Source organism: Helianthus annuus, chromosome 5 (genome assembly GCF_002127325.2).
Source record: "Helianthus annuus cultivar XRQ/B chromosome 5, HanXRQr2.0-SUNRISE, whole genome shotgun sequence".
NCBI classification, from domain to species: Eukaryota; Viridiplantae; Streptophyta; class Magnoliopsida; order Asterales; family Asteraceae; genus Helianthus; species Helianthus annuus.
This window is the reverse complement of record NC_035437.2, coordinates 177206742-177216191: the sequence shown is the minus strand read 5'-3', so window position 1 is coordinate 177216191 and position 9450 is coordinate 177206742. Positions and strand designations below refer to the sequence as shown.

Genomic DNA, 9450 nt, shown 5'->3' with positions numbered 1-9450 from the left:
GGATCCCTTCATTGTGTTATTTGTTGATTGTTTATCCATCTTACCCTAGTAAACCATGTTGAGCTTTTTACCCTTCGTCTGTGACACCTTGTTTGACCCGTTTGATTACCAACCATGAATGACAAATATGTATAGAAATATGTTATGAAAAAAAAATGAAAAGAGAAAAAAAAAGAAAAGAATGAAAAAAAAATCATTATTATGTTCATTGTAACACCCTTGCTTGTTAAATACAATATTATATATATCAGTTTCGTAAAAATGCATGTTTGTACGATTACACGTAAGTATGTCAATACGAGTTTACTAAAACTTTTACAATAAAAGTAAAAGAACTTAATGTAATTGAATTCGTCGTTTAAAAGATACGACGAAACGCCGCGCGGAAGCTTTTAACTTTATCGTGGTCGATTCTTTTTCGAGCTTGATCTTCATCCGGGCACTCTTGGCAATCACCTATGATCAAAACCAACTTAAAAGTTAGTTTTGATAGTTAAATAACAAGTTTAAACAAGTTATATGAGATTAGAAATCAAGGCATTTGAACAAAATAATTTAATACAAGAAATTATATATTTTGTTTTCAGCCCCTTCACCCGGCCGTGTCAAAAGATCACCCGACCGTGTCAGCTTAACATATATTTTTCACAGCCCCTTCACCCGGCCGTGTCAAAAGTTCACCCGCCCGTGTCAACTCTGCAGGTTTATTTTTCATCAAATTTGCATCCAAACCTATCCAAACTCATTTTAATTGCTTGGGGTTCGTTTCTTAACATGTCTAAGGTATCATCCATTACCCGGATCCATTATTCATATAGTTTACGCTCCCGTTACCCGGTTTACGTTTTTCTTATTACACTTAAGCCAACATTTTACCACCTACTTTATTTTGACCCGTTTAGAAGTTTTCATGCATTTAAGCATCAACTCGCATTTCTCTTTGTACACTTCGTATTTCCATTTTTTATAATAGCCTCTAATATTCCACAACAACTATTTTGTAGTGGATTTAACATAACAGACCGTTATTCTAAATTTTACCCTTGGATAGTCATTCTACGTAATTTACCCGTTCTTAGGCATTTGACTCTCAAGGTTTATACTTACAACTCTTACATATATCTAGGAGTTGCATAATCATAATACTAGTATCTAAACGACCTCTAAGGGTCATTTGCCCGATTTACAAATCATGGGCGTTTTGGTCAATTTTTAGTCCCTCATTTACGACGAAGGACTCTCGCTAATTATTTGACCCATATTTGCATGTTTATCTAGCAACTTAACTATGCGTACCTGGCTCGGGTCAAGGTATTGACCCGTTTACATAACTTTTTGCTTTAAATCTTTCTAGTTAAAACAACGCACGTTTATGTTGTTTCCTGTGATTACAACACTCAACAAGCAATTGTCAAATGAAATTGTCAAATGGTGTTAACAACACCATTTGACCCATTTAGCCTAAATGACCATTTATCCGTATGAGATGGTATTTAGTTACCATTTCATCCCTTTAAACCTATCCCGGTTTTCCCTTAAACTCGTTTTACTCAAAACCATTTTTATTTGTTCGTCATTACATGACTAATTAACCTTTTTACCCCTTTTACCATAATTCATAGTTTCTTACCTTTTTACATATTCCGACTTGCATTGTATCTTGCCGGAACATCATATTCCAATTACTTACCATTATTCACAATCAATATTCACAAGTTTATTGTAATTAAAAAAAGAGTGTAAGCTTAACTTACCTCGCGTCCGCGCAAACATTCTTTGCATCCATGATCCGTTTGACCCGTTCCTTTCCAAGCTCCCACCTAGCTTGTTTAGAGTCAACTATATCATAACATCCATAAGATGGTTAGATTGGTCATTCTATATAATGGCCATCACCCTATGTAACCCTTCTTTTTACACACTTATCAATCAAAGCATGCCGTATATTCAACAACTAGTTTGATACCATATTTCTTTTCATTCACTAACCGTTTGACCCGTTAGTGAAGTTACTTATACAACTAGTTAGTAAGTGATTTTAAACACTTTAAGCATGTCACATAAAGTGCTATTTGTTCCCAACAATCTATAATTCATGCCTAAAGCAAGTATATACAATCCTATGCCTTTTTCTTGGTTAATAAGAACATTATTTATGTGCAGCGATTTTCTATTCAGCTGCTGTAATTGACCATTTTGACCCATTTAACATCTGAATTAGATCAACATGTTCAAAGATGGATCGTAGAACGGTCCAATACCTTCGCAAGCATATAAGGTACACCTTCTAACGAATTTTCTATGATTTTATATGATTTTTATAAAATCAGCTCAGCAACTATATTTTCATTTTTCAACATCTTTCAAGTTCTGAACAACAGTTTTAATTCGCCTATTTGGCCTATTTAACAACCACATTTGTTTCTTATGATTGAAAACAGTAAAAATTTACTTCATAAGCTTTCCGAAAAGGTATGGAACACCCAAATCGGATAAACGGTTGATTTTATATGATTTTTTTAAGATTAGTCAAAATACATATAAAAAGCTACGAAAATCATGTTTAGGGTCCTTTCAAATTCGACCCAAACCATCAATTGCAACCCATTTCCATGGCTAATAAACTAGTTTAAACGATTATCTTAACTAGTTTATTCATTTATTTTTGTAAGAACTAAGGGTTCCTCATACACGAGTGAAACCCGTTTCATCATATCACTAGCATTTATCCCAACACTTAATATAATCAAGTTCTACTTATCAATTGGTAGACAATATGATTTCATACACCTAGTTCCAAGAATATATTTACCAAATTTCATCTTAACATTCAAAACCTATTTCAAGTCATTTATGATCATGTACCCAAATTCATGATTTAATCAAACACCTTCTTAACATCATCATGCATGATGATTCTAAACCTAGTTAGACCATCAATTTCATCATAACATTAAAACCCACTTATCTAAGTGTGGTAATTCATCTAAGTTTTCAAATCATAGCAATATATGCAGAATTTTCACTTAGGGTTTTGCTCCTAAGCAAGTATACATCTCTAATCTAGCCATAACTTCTACAATTCATACCTAAATTGCATCTTGTAAAGTTAATCGACTTTTCACAACTTCACGAATGTCAAAAATTCGACATACCTTTCGATCCCCTTGACTTGGTGATCGTTTATGTATATTCCAATCCGAATTTGGCCTTCGTTTGATCCTCCAATTTGAAGGTTTTGTTGAGTTAGGGTTTCACCCCTTTCTCCCTGCTCCTCTGTCGATCGAACACACCTGTGTGTGTTTTTTTTCTTTTTTTTTTAATATAAGTGTTTTAATTAAATCACTTTTCTAATTACCCACCTTTAGCCCCTCATGATTTGGTTTGTTACAAGTAGGCCTTAACCTTTTTATTTCTAGAAATATTTTCCTTTAATTAACTAGGTTAATTACTCCTAGTTAACTTAGTGGGTTCCAGGAGATTACCACCCGTTTTGTTTTTAAGTCCCGTTAGCTCGGGTCTCTTATAAACATTATTTCATTAAACCCTTTTATTCTCTTTTTATTCGATATTAGGTTTATTTATTTACTTCCTAATATTCACCGGATTTATTTTCACCAGTAACGGTATTTACCCGTTCATTATTATTTACATGGCTTAATTACCAAATCATGTTACATTCATGTTAAATATATGGGTCGAAGAATAACCCATGTGTTAGTAGTATTGTGAATAAGTTGTCATGGTTTGGTTTATTCATTTTGTTTGCCATATAAACATAAAAACCCAAAAATATATCCCTACCTTTACCCTTAACTCAAAACCCGAAAGTCCTTTTGATATGTGTTACGTTATTTGATACAGTGGAGGTGTGATTGCTATACCAGCTTATGATTGCAAGGTACCATATTTGGTTTTGAGCGAAACATATACTAGCACATTACACGCTAGACTTGATAAAACCGAGAGGAGTGAATATTGTGAGGGGCGTGTGGCATGTGTTAAGTATCATAAGCATGTTAGTTTTAGTTAGGCAAGTCTTAAAGTTTATATATTTGTCAGATTGTCAATCTCGATTGTGTTAGTCTATGGGAAGGGTATGACTTGGGACCTTAAATTGCTAATTCGGTAAGGGATTTAATGGTGATTTGTTAACAAGGTGAGTAATGTGTATGATGGTTGCATGAGGACAATCAAGGTTAAGTGTGGGGATGTGATGGAAGGTGTGAAACACGAGCCTTAAGTGTGTTATAATAAGTGTTTTATTGTGTTTTAAGTAATTATGCGCGTCGAATGTGATAACTACGAGTTCTTGTGGTTTTACAGGTTAACCGTCTAAATCGGTGAAGTTAGAGGATTTGGCAATGAAGCGGAACAAGCGAGGATGATAATGAAGACACAAGATGCTATTCGGGAGCCGTTTCGAGTCAAAAGGTAGTTCGGAGGTTTAAGAAACACAAAGGAATAAAGTTGAGGGACATGTGGGTAATTAACTGAAAGTTGGAACGGAACGTATTGAATACATGTGTAAGTTACGGTTTGCAGAGCATAAGTGGTTTACAGAAGTTACGAAACGTAACCTACGGTAATACACCGTAGGCTACGGTGAATGATAAAGGCAGTGCACATGTTATTTTAATGTGGTGGAAAGAATTAAAGAAAAAAAACCATACATATACACGCATACAAGGGGGCGGCGGACTTCTTTGTGGATTACACATGGTAGATCAATTGGAGGCAGCCCTTGATTGGACGAATTGTTGGCAGATTCTTAGAGGAACAATATTAATTAAGTCAACAACATCAAGTGATCTCGTCAAAACATCATCATCATACATCGAGTGAAGGAACATGACATCATTGGCAGATATATTCACGTGCACATTTGGGCTTTTGGTGGCAGATACACGTGAATTATTTAGACAAGAGGATCACTTATCAAACGTAAATTATGGACTCTTGGAGTATTGTTATTGAGCCGCACATGAGGCTGGAACCCAAATTCACGGCACATGGGCTGACATCACCACATCAAAACATCACGTGTTTGGGGGATAGTTATAATCAATTTTCAACACACAAATTGAAAGGAACACAGCTCGACGGCACACAATTTTTTTTCAACGATGGTTCGACTGTGTGAAGATCATCCCACCAAGATGAGCGGCTAGTCTTTTTAATGGTTTCCTCCGGATGGAGGGTTTTTGTAAGTTAACAGATTTTATGTGTTTGGTAACAATCGTTTGACTCAGTGATCTAAGCATTCGATGCTTTTCACTTATGATTTGGTTAATTAATTGTAATCGATTGTATTTGCTTAACCTTATTCTTTGATCATTCAGTTCCCGAGAGTTCTAGTAATTGCGATATATTTGTTATGGGATTAGGGTTGGTAATTGTGATTGGTAACCACTAGATAACCTCCCGTTATGTATTGACCGGAGTACTTAGTCTTTGGTTATCACAATTAGTTGATTAGGTTAGTCCACTTATGTCTATGTAAGTGTTCGATTAAACATATAATTGAAGTTAACCGCAATTCCAAAGTTCGGAGGAACCATTGTTCTCTCCCATTGTTTACAACTTTTTATTTTTGTAATTCGCTAGTTAATCAAACAATCAAACCATCAATTGAGTTTTACTTTTCAGCAGTAGTTAATCAATACTTAGCATAATAACACTTTCCACAATCCTCCTCTGGTTCGATATCCGACTTACCCTAGCTATAGAGTTAGTTGGTTTTTGCATGTCCTTAACGACAGACATCAAAATGGCGCCGTTGCCGGGGATGCGTGCGCAAAGTGTTTAGTGTTAAGTTTTAGTTTAAAAAAAATAAAAAAATAAAAATCCAAAAATAGTGTTAGTTTTGTTTTGTTTTGTTTTGTTCAGATTTATGCGTGGTGCTTGTGTTTTTGTGTTTGTGCAAGATGAAAGATCTTACAATATTATGCGGCTCTTCTAGATGCATTTTGTGTAGGGAACCACTTAACCCGTGTATCGGTTGCCATGAGGCCCGATTTAGACGGGAAAGAGCGAAATTGGCAGAACCACCGATGCTTTGCTATGATAATCCTTCCCCTCCACCGTATTTCTATGACTCTGATACAATGGTGGAGGATGGTTATTACTCTGACGGATGGGATCGGGACGAGGATGCTTATTATGAACCAAGGATGGATGGACAATGTTTCTGTTGCGGTCGTTATCATACTTCTGTTTATGATGATGTGTGCGCGGTGTATTTGAAAAATCCAGAGTATTGGAATAGAAAGATGATGGATGCGTACATCTCAACACCTATCAGGGATACCGACAGTATCATCCTGAGGAATATCCTGAGCCCGAGGGTGTGTATGCTTATCAGATCGAGGAGGAGAAAAAGCTTGCTATGTTGGAAGCGAGTTTGTCCAAACTCGAGCAATATTTATTAGCACCCAACCTTTCCGATGAAGATCGAATCAGCTGCCTAGTTTCTAAGTGTCAGAAGTTAAAAATGAAGATAGAAATAGAAGAGCGTCTCTCACCATTACCTGTTGATATTAGAGATTATTCTCACATGGAGGAGGAGGTTGTGGAGGATAATACCACACCAATGAATCCTTTATCTGATGAAGAGTCACTGGTGGATCAGATGGTGTGTGAGGATGATGAGGCAGAGCAGTCTGATGAGATGAATGTGTGTACCGAACCTCTTCCCATATCAATCATTCCAATTAACAAGTGTGGGGAAGAGGGTTCGAGGAAGAAGAAGAGAAGGGTGAAGCTACATGACATCGGTGTATATCGCGTGAAGTGGATTAGCGAAACCCGCAGGTGCAGTCTGAACATGCAAATTATACTGACGAATTTATGGAGATGGCATGTAAATTTCCGAGCATTTGTTGGAAATGTTTTGGGTAAGTGTGCACTAAGACCAAAATAGCGGAAATCAGGTACGGTCTGGCTGAAGACCTTTAAACTTAGCGCTCTCGGGAGGCAGCCCGAGGATGTAGAGTATTGTATTGTATTTGTTCTTTTGTGTTGTTTTGTTTTGTTTTGGTGTTTGTGCTTTGGCAGGTTTCTACGTTCCATCTTCACGGATGCAAGGATTCAAGTGTGGGGATGTTTGGCAACTTCCCCGATGAGATATCAGAGAATCCAAAAGATGTTTACGTTCCTGTCCGATCACAGCAGCTGCACCACTACAGACACTTGCTGATTTACTGATCAGGTCAATGTGTTTATCTATCCTGTGTTTTATTTGTTCTTGTGTACTTGGTGGTGTGAAATTTTTGTGTTGGGAGTGGTTTCTTTGTGTTGCGTCGAGTAGGTTATTAGCCGTTCATGGTTTGTGGGTGGTATCTCTCGAGTCTAGATTATAAATTGTACCATACATTGGGGACAATGTATCCCAAGTGTGGGGATGCGGTAACTCGATAGAGGGTTGGTATGATTGTTGATCTTAAATGCTTGAAGGGTTGAAATTGGGCTAAAATTGAAAAAAATTGAAAATTTTTGTCACAAGTATGCTTGAACTACATGAAAACCAACATTTTCAATCGCTAATGGGTTCCTTGCTGATATTAAAATAAGTTAGATCCCTAGTCATGGTTGTCTCTTTAAGTTTCATGAGAGTATTTCTAACAAGTTTTTAGAAAATAGTTGAGAAGAGATGCCTAACTAGGGGTAACATGCTTTAGGAATTACACATGCTACGTGTCGGCAACCCATATTCCTTTTATTCGGTGAGATATTTGAGCCTACTAGATTGTTAGTTGAATTGCAATAAATGTTCAATTGCTGAGTGTAGGCCATATGTTGCTTTGTGTTAGAACTTGTGTGGTTTGATACGTGCTGAGACTGTGGTTTAGCGTATGCACATAGATGATAAAGGCATTAGGATCCCTTCATTGTGTTATTTGTTGATTGTTTATCCATCTTACCCTAGTAAACCATGTTGAGCTTTTTACCCTTCGTCTGTGACACCTTGTTTGACCCGTTTGATTACCAACCATGAATGACAAGTATGTTTAGAAATATGTTATGAAAAAAAAAAAAATGAAAAGAGAAAAAAAAAAGAAAAGCATGAAAAAAAAATCATTATTATGTTCATGTTAAATAAATGGGTCGAAGAATAACCCATGTGTTAGTAGTATTGTGAATAAGTTGTCATGGTTTGGTTTATTCATTGTGTTCGCCATATAAACATAAAAACCCAAAAATATATCCCTACATTTACCCTTAACTCAAAACCCGAAAGTCCTTTTGATATGTGTTACGTTATTTGATACAGTGGAGGTGTGATTGCTATACCAGCTTATGATTGCAAGGTACCATATTTGGTTTTGAGCGAAACATATACTAGCACATTACACGCTAGACTTGATAAAACCGAGAGGAGTGATTATTGTGAGGGGCGTGTGGCATGTGTTTAGTATCATAAGCATGTTAGTTTTAGTTAGGCAAGTCTTAAAGTTTATATATTTGTCAGATTGTTAATCTCGATTGTGTCAGTCTATGGGAAGGGTATGACTTGGGACCTTAAATTGCTAATTCGGTAAGGGATTTAATGGTGATTTGTTAACAAGGTGAGTAATGTGTATGATGGTTGCATGAGGACAATCAAGGTTAAGTGTGGGGATGTGATGGAGGGTGTGAAACACGAGCCTTAAGTGTGTTATAATAAGTGTTTTATTGTGTTTTAAGTAATTATGCGCGTCGAATGTGATAACTACGAGTTCTTGTGGTTTTACAGGTTAACCGTCTAAATCGGTGAAGTTAGAGGATTTGGCGATGAAGCGGAACAAGCGAGGATGATAATGAAGACACAAGATGCTATTCGGGAGCCGTTTCGAGTCAAAAGGTAGTTCGGAGGTTTAAGAAACACAAAGGAATAAAGTTGAGGGACATGTGGGTAATTAACTGAAAGTTGGAACAGAACGTATTGAATACATGTGTAAGCTACGGTTTGCAGAGCATAAGTGGTTTACAGAAGTTACGAAACGTAACCTACGGTAATACACCGTAGGCTACGGTGAATGATAAAGGCAGTGCACATGTTATTTTAATGTGGTGGAAAGAATTAAAGAAAAAAAAACCATACATATACACGCATACAAGGGGGCGGCGGACTTCTTTGTGGATTACACATGGTAGATCAATTGGAGGCAGCCCTTGATTGGACGAATTGTTGGCAGATTCTTAGAGGAACAATATTAATTAAGTCAACAACATCAAGTGATCTCGTCAAAACATCATCATCATACATCGAGTGAAGGAACATGACATCATTGGCAGATATATTCACGTGCACATTTGGGCTTTTGGTGGCAGATACACGTGAATTATTTAGACAAGAGGATCACTTATCAAACGTAAATTATGAACTCTTGGAGTATTGTTATTGGGCCGCACATGAGGCTGGAACCCAAATTCACGGCACATGGGCTGACATCACCACATCAAAACATC

General features: G+C 36.7%; 1 long non-coding RNA gene across 1 annotated transcript; it reads right to left on the bottom strand.

The window, feature by feature from the left end:
• Nucleotides 1-223: 223 nt before the first annotated feature.
• On the bottom strand, nucleotides 224-3294 carry LOC110942414. The gene is made up of 3 exons (XR_002594826.2): nucleotides 3156-3294; nucleotides 1755-1839; nucleotides 224-456 (listed from the first exon to the last, which is right to left on the bottom strand). It is a non-coding gene; the product is annotated as an uncharacterized LOC110942414 (long non-coding RNA).
• Nucleotides 3295-9450: the final 6156 nt, after the last annotated feature.